Here is a 14,908-nt window from a genome sequence, read left to right as displayed (position 1 = left end):
AGTAGCAAAAAGGTAATATTTTTCGTATATAAATTTATATCATCTAAAGATAACATGATATTTATGTTTATATTCAGACTGTCTGATTAAAATCTGTACGAATTTTGCATTTTGCGTCATGTTGAGTTAGTCCGGATTCTGATTAGACACTCAAATCTAGACATGAATATTATATTACCCCAGATGATATAGATTTTTCTGTGTAGAAGGTCGTAAATTTCAAATCCAAATAAATATCTTCATAAATATTAAAATTTGAAAGGGCCAGACTCCCACTTTTTTTTTTTTTTTTTTTTTAAATTCATTTATTAAAAATACTTTCAAACTCGCGTGGTCGTCACCTTTCCGAATTAGCTGACAAATTAACATTTTCAATACGCAGAGGTTGATTTTCATTGAGTTCATATCTACTGTTTTCTTTTCTTTTTTTATCAGAGAAATATCATTACATTTTAATTACATTGGTCTAATTTTAAATCGGACTGACTAACTTTCACGGCTGATATTTTATATGTTAGCATCTTACAGAATTTAAAAAAATAAAAATAAGAGATAACAATTTATGAATAAGCTTAATTATATCACTTGATTTTTTAGTTACATGAAGTATAAATGACTTATTTATAACAGTATAATCTCTAAAAAAAATTCTATAAATAAATTCTTTCTAAAATACACTACATACTAAAATACTAAAGTTTTCTCTTTCATATAGTATTCCAAACATAACTTGTTATTTCTAACATCCTGCTAAATTAGACTTGATGAAAATATATGATAAGATGAGAGGCATACACAACAATTCTTCCATTGATTTGAAATCTCTCTAGCAAAAAAAACTCAAAAAAACTCTTAAAAGTTAAAACACATCCTCAACTTGAATTTCAACTTAATTAGCATAGCCTGAAGAACTACCATTCTGGTATGCCTTTTGTTTATTCTTGAGCTTGAAACAGTCAATCTTGATGTGTCCTTTCTTCCTGCAATAGTTGCAAATTAGGTTCTTGTGCTTAGAACTCGAATAGATCAATGATGAAGTCAAGTTCTTCCCCTTTTCTCTTCCCTTCTCGACAATCAACCCAAGATCTTGATGGTCATTCTCATCCCTTAACAAATCATTATAGGTGTTGAACTTGACCAACAAATTATTTTTCACATCCTCCAAGGTGATTGATTTCTTGCTATAAAGCATGGTTTTCTTAAACCCTTGATAAGACTTAGTCAGCGAACACAACAGAACCATAGCTTTAGCCTCATCATCCACCTTGATACCAATTCTCTCCATGTCATTGAGAAGTGCAGTATAGTCTGAAATATGGACCTTAACGGATGTACCTTCTGCCATCTTGAAAGAATAGAACCTCTGCTTCAAACGCAACCGGTCATTGACCAATTTCTGCATATAGATCCCCTCTAACTTCTTCCAAGTATCAACTTCTCTTGTTTCTGAAAAGATTTCTTGAAAAAGCGAATTACTCAAACACAACTGAATAATTGAGAGAGATTTGTCATTCATAATCTTCCAATCTTTATTTTTATCCTCCCCTTCCAACTCCATAGGCTCACTAAAATCGTACAGTGCAGACGATTGGAATCGCGGCTCACGGGGATTCTTCACGTAGTCCCTGCTGAGGATCAACGGTCTATTGCATTCCACCAATGAAATTCGCTCTGACCCAAATTGCAACTCCATAAGCAAAACCATAAGGCACTGTTCACCTGCAATGCTAAAATAAATCTGAAACCCTAGCAACAGCAGAACAAAGAACTCTAAAATCGTCAATCGAACTGTCGATGATGAACCTGACTTTGAAAGATAAATAAGAGACAAAATCTTACGAAGAAACTTAATTGTATTACTTAACTATAAATAAGTTATTATAACAACATAATCTCTAAAAAAAGAAATTTATAAATAGATTTTTCTAAAATACTCTACATACTAAAAATCATGCATAACTTATAATTTCTGACATGCATACTACTAAAATCAAGCCTCATAAAAATATACAGTGATATAAAAGGCATACGCAACATTATAGGAAATATTATTTTAATCTAACTATTTTGTAAAGCTTGGAGCTCAAATTAAATTTGAATGTAGGTTTGAAACTCATTTATAAAACTTGGACCCAAAATATACAATTTGAATTGTAGGTTTCATTTCTTGAGTGTTATCGTGAGGATAAGATATTCTCGGCCGAATCAAAATTATTTTAAAATTTATTTGAAATATAAGAGTTTATGGTTAAATTCGTATTAGATTAAAATCAACAACTAAGATCTCATTCTACATGGTCAGGTACTGCACTGGAGTTGGATCTGAATTCATTATATTGGAATTTTTTATTCATAAAAATTATTAAATTCAAACGTGCAAAAATAAAAAGTTTGCAACAAATATAGAAAGATCTGACTCATTAAGTCTAACTCAAAATACATTGATCTAATTCAATAGTCTAGATCCAAATATTATGTTTTTTATTTATCATTTGTAGATCAAAGTTTGATTCTTCTTTAATCGGGCAGTTCAGATCCAAACTAAAAATAAAAAAATATATGAATCTGAATCATTATGAATTGGACTCAATAACTCTGATCTTTTTATATTTATTAAAGAGATGAGCTACGGTGAGTAGCGAAGTAAAACGCATTTTTACTTCACGCCGTATTTTCATTTTGAAAGTCCAAACGACCGATCCGAACCATTAGATGTGATCTCCATATTGAAATGTGCTTGGAGACCAAATTTTATATTTTTTGGAATTTTTTTACTATTTATTAAGCAATTTTGAAAACTGCTGTTTTGCTGTGAACAGTAAAAATTTCTGGACCATCGGATCAGCAATTTTCAAAATTGCTTAATAAATAGTAAAGAAATTCTAAACAATATAAAATTTGGTCTCCAAGCACATTTCAATATAGACATCATGTTGAGCGGTTCGAATCGGTCGTTTAAATTTTTAAATCACAAAATATACGTGTGAAATAAAATAATCGCTTTACTTCGCAACTCACTGTAGCCCATCTCTTTATTAAATACAATATACTCTTTCTATTTCCGTACGCTTTATTTTAATAATTTTTACGGATAAAAAAAATCCCCATTCTGTTTGGTTTTCGCTGCGTAGTCCGTGTACTTGGAAAAAAAAAAAGACGACGCGTGGACACCTACGGCGTCAATTTGGCAAAAACAAAAAATAAAATTAATATAAAGAACAAGGACAGCACCATGTCTCTGGAAAACCGGTAAAGCATATGCTAGATGAATGGTATTTATTGCCATTGGCACCTAATTATTCCGTCATATTTTGACTTTTTTTTTCTTTTACTTTCAAACCTGAATGCTTCTAGATATTCTCTAGAGACTAGACACTAGAGTCCATATATTGTTTTTTAATTTTCCAATGGGCCTTGCTGAAATTATTCTGTTTATTTTAGAAGCTTCTGCCGATTTGTTTCTCTAACTTTGATTCGGGAACCTTAGTTGATGTTGATATGTTTTTTCTTTATTAATATTGATATATCGTAATATATTTGCATATAATTAAGTCCCTCCTTCATGCTTCATAGTTCATAGTCATTTTCACGTTAATAATTTAAATTGAAGTTCTAATTTACAACACAATGTAATTTTAATCTAATTTAAAAATATCTTTTTTTTGCAATTGTAAAAATAAAAAAATCTTATATTGTTAGTACTTATTTTTTTATTAAAAAGTCCTGACAGTATCTTTTAGATGTTATTTTAGTAACTAAGTGTTTGTAATACATTTTAATATCAATTTGATCAACATGCTAAATATTTAATATATTTTTCACATCTTTGTAATTTATTCTATTACATTTTTCAAATCAACACTTGGAAACAATTTTAAGTTGTGATGTGATACTTTTTAAAAAAACTTGCTGAAATTATTAAACGATTCACATAACTTCCCATCAGTATCTATAACTTTTTTCAAACACTTCCTATGTGTACATGTCGAAAGCTGTTAAATTTAAATTTTGATAGTAAAAATTCGTAAGTTCATGTTTTATTATAAATTTATAATTAATTTGGCGTTGATTTTCCTTTTACTATTTTTGTTTGAAATAAAAAATATATATATTTTATTTTTGACGTAGAATAAACTCAATTTACTATTTTCTTGAAATTTGAATTTTGAACTATTGACATGAAATAACCAAAATGAAAGGAGGATGTTACCGGTACTAAAAATATGGACATAAAAATGATAGGAGCAATCATGATCGTCAGATCATAATCCAACTCACATAAGATCAACCTGACATTTTTGACAATAATTTAGTCATTTTTTTATATAAAAGAATCAAAATATGACCCAATTAATCCAACCCGTCTAAACCACTGTGTCTAATATAAATTGTACAAGTTAAAAAAGTGATTCATGATAGCTCGAATAGAGTATGGATGAAACGACAAAAGGACTAATTTTATCTGTTTGATAGTGCCATTGTCATTTTCTATTGAAATATGATCTAACTCCATACTTTACATAAATTATCTAAAAGTTTAAAATGAAGTGGTTGGATAGGACAAAAGGTGAAAATAAAGTATATATATTTACAATTATTTTGAATTATAGATAAATTTATACATTTTTCTGAAGAAAATACAACAAGGTATGCATCTTATGAAAATGGAAAAGATGATAATGAGGTGAAAATGAGTATTTTTTTTTTTTCAAGTAAATGTTGGAAGTCAAGTTATCTAACTATTTAATATCTATAAAAGATTTTGAATATGCAACCTTTCTCACAGATAGTATTATTTTTGTCACTTGACCAGAGACTAGTTTCAAAAGAAGTATTTATTTTACCAATATATTTGACAAGTGTTATCAAAGTTATAAAAAATGATCATGTTTAACAATTTGAATTGGTTACTTAGATTGTAAAAATAAAAATAAAGATGCAAAACATAATTGAGACACGAAAACAATAAGATATTTTAATCCTATTCGAACTTGATTATACATATAATGTCCATCAAAACTAACATATCTGATAACACATCTGAAGTTAGCGACCATCTTGGCAATTGACAAATTGACACTTAATTATATATAAATCAACCCGATTTTTTTATTAATATCCAAAAAATAAATAAAATTTAAAAAAATATCCAAATCCCGATTGGATTTCGAAAATTACACAAACCGGTTATCCAATAATTGGATTTGGGACAAATTTCCGGTCAACAGTTGCCCGGAGAAAAAAAACAAATCCGGTTAATGGTTAACCGGATTTGTGCATTTTGCTTTTCTTTTTTTTCTTTTTTTTTTGAAAACATAATTTTTTTTTTTTACAAAGACTGCAACAAATAACCCGGATCAATATTTTTCAGGCCGGATTTTTCGCGGTTGTAAGAAAAATTAATATATTTCTTTATGTGCTATTAGAAAAAAATAAAAATAATTAGATTTTGAGTTATTGATTCCGGTTCAAAAGTCACTTCTAGGTAATCCAGAAAATATTGTGACATTTCTAGTACATTTAATTTATAAAAAGTTGTATCTATTTTGATAATTCTTTTTGAAAAACAATCATTAAATAAATTAAATTTTTTAATTTTTTTCAAAAATAGATACAACTTTTTATAAATTAAATGTACTAGAAGAATCACAATATTTTCTAAATTACCTAGAAATGACTTTTAAACCGGGATCAATAACTCAAAATCTAATTATTTTTATTTTTTTCCAATAGCACATAAAGAAATATATTAATTTTTCTTACAGCCGCGAAAAATCCGGCCTGAAAAATATTGATTCGGATTATTTGTTGCAGTCTTTATAACAAATCAAATTATATTGTATTCCATCTATTTTCAAAGAAAGATATTCAACATTTCTAAATTTTAATACAAAAAATAAAAAATTTCTGTTTTCAAAAAAAAAAAAAAAAGCAAAATGCACAAATCTGGTTAACCATTAACCGGATTTGTTGTTTTTGAGTCCGGGCAACTGTTGACCGGAAATTTGTCCAAATCCGGTTATTGGATAACCGGTTTGGGTAGTTTTCGAAATCCAATCGGGATTTGGATATTTTTTAGATATAAATAAAAAAATCGGTAAATCAACACATAGATACATTTAAATTTAACTAATAAGTTCTTAATTTTGTTGCAAATACATTCAAAGCTCATATGGAATAATCTAGGTGATGTATTTTTCAACAAAATGGATTTAAATAAAAAGGGGATGAATGTCAGAATATTTAAATCATCTCCATTATATATTTATTAAAATAGTGAACTTTGAGCTTACAATCTGGCATATAAAAATTATATTTTGTCATACAAATATATTTGATTTTTGAATTTAAGAGGTCAACAAATACAATTAGCAGAGGAATAAAACGAGAGTCGCAAATTCTTTGACGAACCGCCGCTGTTTAACCTACTTTTGTTTCCTCCGAACTTCTATTTTACCTTTTCATAAATAAAATAACCATTAATTAATCTCCGCACATCGAAACATTTGTCGATTTTGAAACGCCGACGCAAAATCAAACCCGGGGCCTCAATTCAAATCTGTATAACGGACCCCCGGTTTGATAGCCCCTGATTAAATTTATATATACATATTTCCTAGTTTTTATAACAAGTATTTAATATTTTAATTTGTTATTCTGCCAATGCAGAAGGGAACATGCAGTACAACTCTGTGTAACTGGTAAGTCGTCGTGGTCTCCACGGAGACCCATTTTTCTTTTTTCTTTTTTCTTTTTAATTTTAAATCAGTCAAATCTTTCGGTTTTGCAAATGCATTATTTGGTTTTCGGACGTAAAAACTAGTCGTGCCGTTTGTTTTTCTTTCAGAAAGGATGAATCATTTTCATCATCTCAACTGTTTAAATATATTTTAACAATATAATTCAGATTTGATGAAATATGTTGCTTTTTTTTTCTCTCTTCAAAATTTGAATAGTTCCGTGAAGAAAAATAGATTCATATTTTTCTTAGAGAAGAGTAGCAGATTCTTACTCGTGTCACATGTCGTGTAGTGATTAAATTAAGTTTATGTGGCATATCATATCATAATAAAATCATTGGAATGATCACAATGTGTTACAATCATTGTGATCAAACATGACGTAGCTGATCATATTTGATCATGTGCATATAAGTTTGACCACATTTAATTTTTCTTTTTCAAATTTTAAATTAGTTTAAGTAAGAACAAATCAGACAAAATATCAAATAAGGAAAAGAAATATAAATAATTGTAAACTAAATATAAAATGTTGTAAATAAAATTTATGTCTAAAAGGTTAAATATATTATTCGTAATTTGAATTGTTATTTTGGATAAATAAAAATAATTTTATGTTATTTTAATCACGTATGGTTATATTTGATCATAACACATGTTATGTTTTTTGTCATGTATTTTGTTGTACCGAATCACAACATTATAAATTATTTTAATCACGTATAGTTACATTTGATCATGTTATGTATTTCGGATAAATAATAATATAATTTTATGTTATATATTTTTCATAAATACTCAAAATACACATCATATCTCCCTACTTTATTAAGGAGCTTAATGTCTAGATCCTGCAAGGGTTGTGATTAAAAGTTGAATTTTCGGAGTTAATATCAGCCATTCAATTTTCAGATCACACACAGCAGAATTTTCTAAATTTTGCTCTTCAACACTTAAGACCCCACTGTTCGCGCCACATATGATCCCTAAAAAAAAAATTTGCTTCCGCTCCTGATCGGCGTAAAGCGCAACACAAGTTTCGGTACGCTTGGGAGCGTACCTTTTAAACCTCGGTTACACCTTCCGATTAGGGTTGCAAGTGCACAACCCTATCGAGGAGTATAATCGGGTATCGATCCACAGGGACGGTTTCTTTATCTAGAATTTTACTTAGCTTAGCTAAAGACTAGAAGTGAGAAAAAGGGGTTTTGGTGTTTAATTTTCCTAAGGAATCAACTCAAGCAATCACACAATGATATAGAATAGTAAATGTGCAAGAAAAGGTATAAACTGTGTTTTGATTTGGGATAAAAGGTGTTTCAAGGGTTTCAGACTTCATCTCTGATTTGCCTCTAGTGGTACGGCCCTTACCAAGTTGGTACGGCCAGGCCGCACCAACCTGGTATGACCAAGCCGTATGGGGCTTGGTACGGGTAGGCCGCACCACTCTTGTAAGGGCCGTACTGGTTTACCAGAACAGAGCTTACAAGTTCGAGTTGATGCATTTCTTGCTGGTACCTCGTATTAAACTCTTGATAAAGGTTCAATTGACCATACCTAAGGTTCCTAAACCTCAACTCTCGTTTGTTGGTTCAAGATCTAAGTTTTGGATTCAATTCTTCACCTTCTAGGGTTTCTAAACCTCAACTCTCGTGTTTTGGTCCAGATCCTCTAGTTGATTGATTGGGGATCTAAGGTAACCTCTAATCTGTCGATTAGAGGAGAATTCAACCTTTCGGCTTCAATTCGATCAAGTCTACCTAAAGGGATTGGTTTGGTTGAGAGAAGGCAATGGTCACATGACCTTGTTAGGGTTGATCTACCACTATAGGCACACCACATGCAATCACAGCAACACAAAGCAATCAAGACAAGCAAATTCACAATCAAATCAATCACAAGAGTTCATACAAGATCCAAATCAAGAAAAGCAACACAAATCAAGAAAATCCATCTACAAACCCTAGAAACGAAAGTCTACTACTCACAAGTCATGGATCTGTCCAGATATACAAGAAAAGAGATAGAGAAAGTCATGAAAGAACTAGATTGAAGATCGGGAATGGAGAAGGTGTAGATCCGTCGATTCTCGCCTCTTCCTCTTCCTTGATCTTCTCTTCTTGCTTCTTTGCTCTCTTTCTCTCTTTCACTGAGCTCTCAATCTGGAATGAAGTGGGATCCTCGAAAATGGAGAGATCCCTCGCTTTAAATAGCCTCTGCCTAGATTTGAATTCTGTCAGACGGCATCTATGTACGGCCCGTACCAAGGTGGTACGGCCAGGCCGTACAAGATGGGAAAGAGGCTGGATCGGCTAAGTCTGGTAAGGGCCGTACCAAGTCTGGTAAGGGCCGTACCAAGTCTGGTAAGGGCCGTACCAAGTCTGGTAAGGGCCGTACCAAGTCTGGTAAGGGCCGTACCAAGTCTGGTAAGGGCCGTACCAAGTCTGGTAAGGGTAGACCGTACCAAGTCTGGTAAGGGCCGTACCAAGGTGGTACGGCCAGGCCGTACCAAGCCTGGTAAGGGTCGTACCAGGGAGTCCAAAAATGTCGTTTCTTCGTGTATTTTGCTCCAATCCTGCAGAAAACAAACAAACTCTCAGCAGTACCAAATTCTAAGGATATATCAATGAAATGCACATGATTTTGACAATTTAGAACGTGAATTTGGTACGAAATCAAGTCAAATATAGGCTAAATATGCGAGGTATCAAATTCCCCCAAGCTAAACTCTTGCTTGTCCTCAAGCAAAGATCTGTTCTTTGTTACCGGGTTGGTCTCTAAATGCAAGTTAAGTTCCTAAATGTGAAAATTTACATGAGTTGCTTAAATCAAGAACCTCGAGAATCTTTATGGTATGATTTGGACTTTCCTTGATCAATTTTGATTCACCCCACAAATTGACTAATCAAACTTCAAGTTCTAGAATGTTTTAATACTTGCAAAGCTGAATACTCGAATTGATCAATCTATCATTCTTTTACTAAAACCAAGCTCTCATTTGTGGAGATTTTTCCCTTTTTCTCCCCCAAGCTTGGAACAAGCTTAGGTTAGCAAGTCCCGGACTTCGTGTGTTGATATATGCAAAAGTTATTTTTTTCTTTTCTAAATTTGGGAGACGAGCTCAAAGGCGCCCAATAGGACTTATTGCCAGTACTCTTATTTTCTCCATCCTTTCTTTCTTTCTTTTTTTCTTTTCTAAATTTGGGAGACGAGCTCAAAGGCGCCCAATAGGACTTATTGCCAGTACTCTTATTTTCTCCATCTTTTTATTTTATTTTATTTTTCTTTTGCACATACCATGAATACACACATCCATTGGTATTCATTCATACCAATGAATATCCAAATCTATCTTTATTTAAAATCTCCATTTCCCTATTTAAAAGGCACAGTTCAGTTTCAAAAATTGATTTTTTTGATACAATTCGAGTTTTCATCCTTTCAAGTTCTCAAAACATCCCTTCCTAATCAGTTCTTTGATCAATTATGAGGTTAGTTCTAATTTTTCAAAGTCATCCAAATCACAACCAAAATTGTTCGAACAAGTCCTTAACCCAAGCAATCACACAAATTTATCACCTAAAAATGCAAATTTTGGAAAAATAAACATGACCTAAATGCAGATACAGTTTTCTTCTATTCACCCCCCCAAGCTTGAATGAAGCATTGTCCTCAATGCTTGAATTCACACAAGAAAAAGTAAATAGAAGAAAATATGGAAACTAACCAGACATGAAGTGAAGGGTGAGGCGGGGGCGCCTCACTGGTTGGTGGGAGGTGGATCGGGTGGTTTTTGGTGGAGCGCCTTGTCGAATGTGTCGGAGGGATACACCATTCTTTCCTCATAAGGGTCGGGTGGTTTTTTCTTTCTAACACACCAAGGAACATAATGCATCGACCAGGTTGGTTGTGCATGGCCCGTATGATGGTCTGCATGGTCCGTGTGTCTGTGATCATCCGCTGGTAAGGTCTTGTGCATGCATGTGGCTGGGTTCGTGCCCATCAGCTTTTCGATCAAGTTCGCGATCACATTTCGCTGAGTTTGTAAATCCTCAAAGTGTCCAGCAGTGCAATACGGGGGCAAATCTGAGTGGAGCGTCGTGTTCTCAAACACTTGCAAAAGAAAAATCCACCCCGTATCTTTCAAGTCTTTGATCGAGCACCCGATCGCGCTTATGTGAGCTTTCAATTTCCCCAAGAGTGTGGCAGTCCGATCAGGATTGAGATCTGCATTTACAATCACAGGACAGGCTTTATCTGGGTCGAGGAACTCGTACCTGAAGTTTACTGGAAGAGGCTTGAGTTCAGGGGTCGGACTCTCTGTTTGGATTTTGACGCGGCCCGCGTCTGGTGCAATCGGCTCGCGTGCGGACCCCACGTGGGTTTCATCCGACCCGCTTCCTCTGGTCTCCAAGTCTTCAGGTTGTGGCATGCGACTCGCGTGAGATTCATGCGGCCCGCATCCAGGTTCTCCCAGTTCGACAGTAGTCACATCTGCTCCATACTCTGATTCCAACTCGCTTGTTTCAACCTTTTCAGAGCTTGATGCGAGTCGCATCTCTGGAATGCGGGTCGCGTCAGATGGGACCTGACCTGCTAGGTTGGCTGGTTCCTTGTATTGGGCCCCACTTCTCAGAGAGATTGCCTTTACCTCTCCTCTTGGGTCTGGTTCTGGTTGAGCAGGTAGCTTTCCAGGTTGAGGTTGGCTCGAGGTGACTATGTGACTCAACTTCTCCAGCAACTTGTTCTGAGCAGCTAGTTGAGTAGACATAGATTGAATTTGATCCCACATGATTTGATTCATTTTCCTTTGCTCGTGTGCGAAGTCACTCACGGCGGGATCAATGTACGGCTCGGGTGGATCGGATTGGAATGAGCAATTATTTGAGTTATCGAATGGTGCATTGTTGTAGAAATTGCTACTGTAGTTGCTGAGATAGTTGACCTGTTCGGTTTCCTCATCCCAATCCGCCAGTGGGCAATACTCATAAGAGTGCCTCATGTCCCCACACATGACACATGGCTGTGGTTGATGGTTACCGACTGCTTTCATGCTCATTTTGATTAAAGCCTCTTGCATGGCCTCCTCCAACTCGGCAGCTCTAGCATATAGAGCTGTGATCTGATCAACCCTGTATCGACCGCCTCCTCCTCCTCGAGAATTGTCGTGGCCGGACCACTGTTGGTATGTTTCCATAGCGTCTTGAGCTTCTCTGTCTCTTCCACGCGAGTCGCGTCGGTTGTGATGCGGTGTGCGTCGAGAGGTGGTTGTGCAGGAAGAGCTGTGTTCCTGTGGTAAGAGAAAAATAAAAGAAAAAGATACAAATTAAAATCTAGATTAGCTAAGATAAGCAAAAATCCAGAAAATAATAGCCGTCCCCGGCAACGGCGCCAAAAACTTGATCGGCGTAAAGCGCAACACAAGTTTCGGTACGCTTGGGAGCGTACCTTTTAAACCTCGGTTACACCTTCCGATTAGGGTTGCAAGTGCACAACCCTATCGAGGAGTATAATCGGGTATCGATCCACAGGGACGGTTTCTTTATCTAGAATTTTACTTAGCTTAGCTAAAGACTAGAAGTGAGAAAAAGGGGTTTTGGTGTTTAATTTTCCTAAGGAATCAACTCAAGCAATCACACAATGATATAGAATAGTAAATGTGCAAGAAAATGTATAAACTGTGTTTTGATTTGGGATAAAAGGTGTTTCAAGGGTTTCAGACTTCATCTCTGATTTGCCTCTAGTGGTACGGCCCTTACCAAGTTGGTACGGCCAGGCCGCACCAACCTGGTATGACCAAGCCGTATGGGGCTTGGTACGGGTAGGCCGCACCACTCTTGTAAGGGCCGTACTGGTTTACCAGAACAGAGCTTACAAGTTCGAGTTGATGCATTTCTTGCTGGTACCTCGTATTAAACTCTTGATAAAGGTTCAATTGACCATACCTAAGGTTCCTAAACCTCAACTCTCGTTTGTTGGTTCAAGATCTAAGTTTTGGATTCAATTCTTCACCTTCTAGGGTTTCTAAACCTCAACTCTCGTGTTTTGGTCCAGATCCTCTAGTTGATTGATTGGGGATCTAAGGTAACCTCTAATCTGTCGATTAGAGGAGAATTCAACCTTTCGGCTTCAATTCGATCAAGTCTACCTAAAGGGATTGGTTTGGTTGAGAGAAGGCAATGGTCACATGACCTTGTTAGGGTTGATCTACCACTATAGGCACACCACATGCAATCACAGCAACACAAAGCAATCAAGACAAGCAAATTCACAATCAAATCAATCACAAGAGTTCATACAAGATCCAAATCAAGAAAAGCAACACAAATCAAGAAAATCCATCTACAAACCCTAGAAACGAAAGTCTACTACTCACAAGTCATGGATCTGTCCAGATATACAAGAAAAGAGATAGAGAAAGTCATGAAAGAACTAGATTGAAGATCGGGAATGGAGAAGGTGTAGATCCGTCGATTCTCGCCTCTTCCTCTTCCTTGATCTTCTCTTCTTGCTCCTTTGCTCTCTTTCTCTCTTTCACTGAGCTCTCAATCTGGAATGAAGTGGGATCCTCGAAAATGGAGAGATCCCTCGCTTTAAATAGCCTCTGCCTAGATTTGAATTCTGTCAGACGGCATCTATGTACGGCCCGTACCAAGGTGGTACGGCCAGGCCGTACAAGATGGGAAAGAGGCTGGATCGGCTAAGTCTGGTAAGGGCCGTACCAAGTCTGGTAAGGGCCGTACCAAGTCTGGTAAGGGCCGTACCAAGTCTGGTAAGGGCCGTACCAAGTCTGGTAAGGGCCGTACCAAATCTGGTAAGGGTAGGCTGTACCAAGTCTGGTAAGGGCCGTACCAAGGTGGTACGGCCAGGCCGTACCAAGCCTGGTAAGGGTCGTACCAGGGAGTCCAAAAATGTCGTTTCTTCGTGTATTTTGCTCCAATCCTGCAGAAAACAAACAAACTCTCAGCAGTACCAAATTCTAAGGATATATCAATGAAATGCACATGATTTTGACAATTTAGAACGTGAATTTGGTACGAAATCAAGTCAAATATAGGCTAAATATGCGAGGTATCAGCTCCGTCTCTTCACCAAACCATTCCATCTCTTCAGCAAATTACTTTTTTTCTCCGTCTGCCTCAGTCCGTCCCCGACCCCTTCTTTCAAAGAAAAAACCCTAATCGCTTCCTCTTGCCCGCGCCACCCCTCTCCGACACTGTCTCTCGCACCATCTCTCTCGCTCTCTCACCTCAGAACCCGACCTAGCACAGACGCGCCCCGTCGTTTCGCACAGACCCTCGCTCTCAGCCTTCTCCGCCATCTCTCTCTCGCTCTCTCGCCTCAGACCCGCGACTACCTATCTGTCTCTCTCCCATCCCTAAAAGCTCTCCGCCATCTCTCTCTCGCTCTCGCCTCAGATCCGCACCCCTTAGCATCAGCACAAGCATTGATCCTTCGTCGCAAGGTTCTCTCATCAATCTCTTTTCTATCGACTTCAATGTTAAACGAAATTCAGTTTGTAGTTGTTTTTTTCTGACCAATTTTGCTTTTTGTCTGTTTTTTAGATCAGAATTGAAGGATACAATCTAAATCCTAGAGTAAAGACCAACTTGCTCAATGCTCTTCACCTAGCAGCTCAAAAGACCTGCTGGTAAGGCATCTCAATCATATTTGTATATACTTTTGGTCACTTTTCGTAATTTGAATCCAGCTATATTGGAGTATGTGACATTATTACTGGCACAACATGCAGGTTTCTTTATTTTACATATTCTTAGCAACATATTATTGTTGTTTTTCTCTTGATGAATCATATTAGAAATATATTAAACTGAAAATAACAGAAGTCAAAAATCCCAAAAGGCATGTTAAGTCAGGATTTTTTATGGTACCTGTTCATTAACCACATCTACATGTTAAGTCAGGATAGATGCCTGGCACATATTGGTCTTTACCATCCCAACAACAGCATGTCTTTTGTTTTCTCTTCTTTCTTTATTTATGTCTTGGGAAGAAACACTAACGTAACTTTGTATTTCCATTTTGTTTACTCTTTCAGTATTATGATACCAATCATACCATACATAATACACTTCATCTCATACTGGTAAGAAGCTACTGAGAAATGGTCATTTTATTAGTAATTGACTTCATTTCTGTGTTCTAGG

The sequence above is a fragment of the Carex rostrata genome, chromosome 2 (genome assembly GCF_964058835.1).
Source record: "Carex rostrata chromosome 2, lpCarRost1.2, whole genome shotgun sequence".
Lineage (NCBI taxonomy): Eukaryota > Viridiplantae > Streptophyta > Magnoliopsida > Poales > Cyperaceae > Carex > Carex rostrata.
This window is presented reverse-complemented; position numbering follows the sequence as displayed.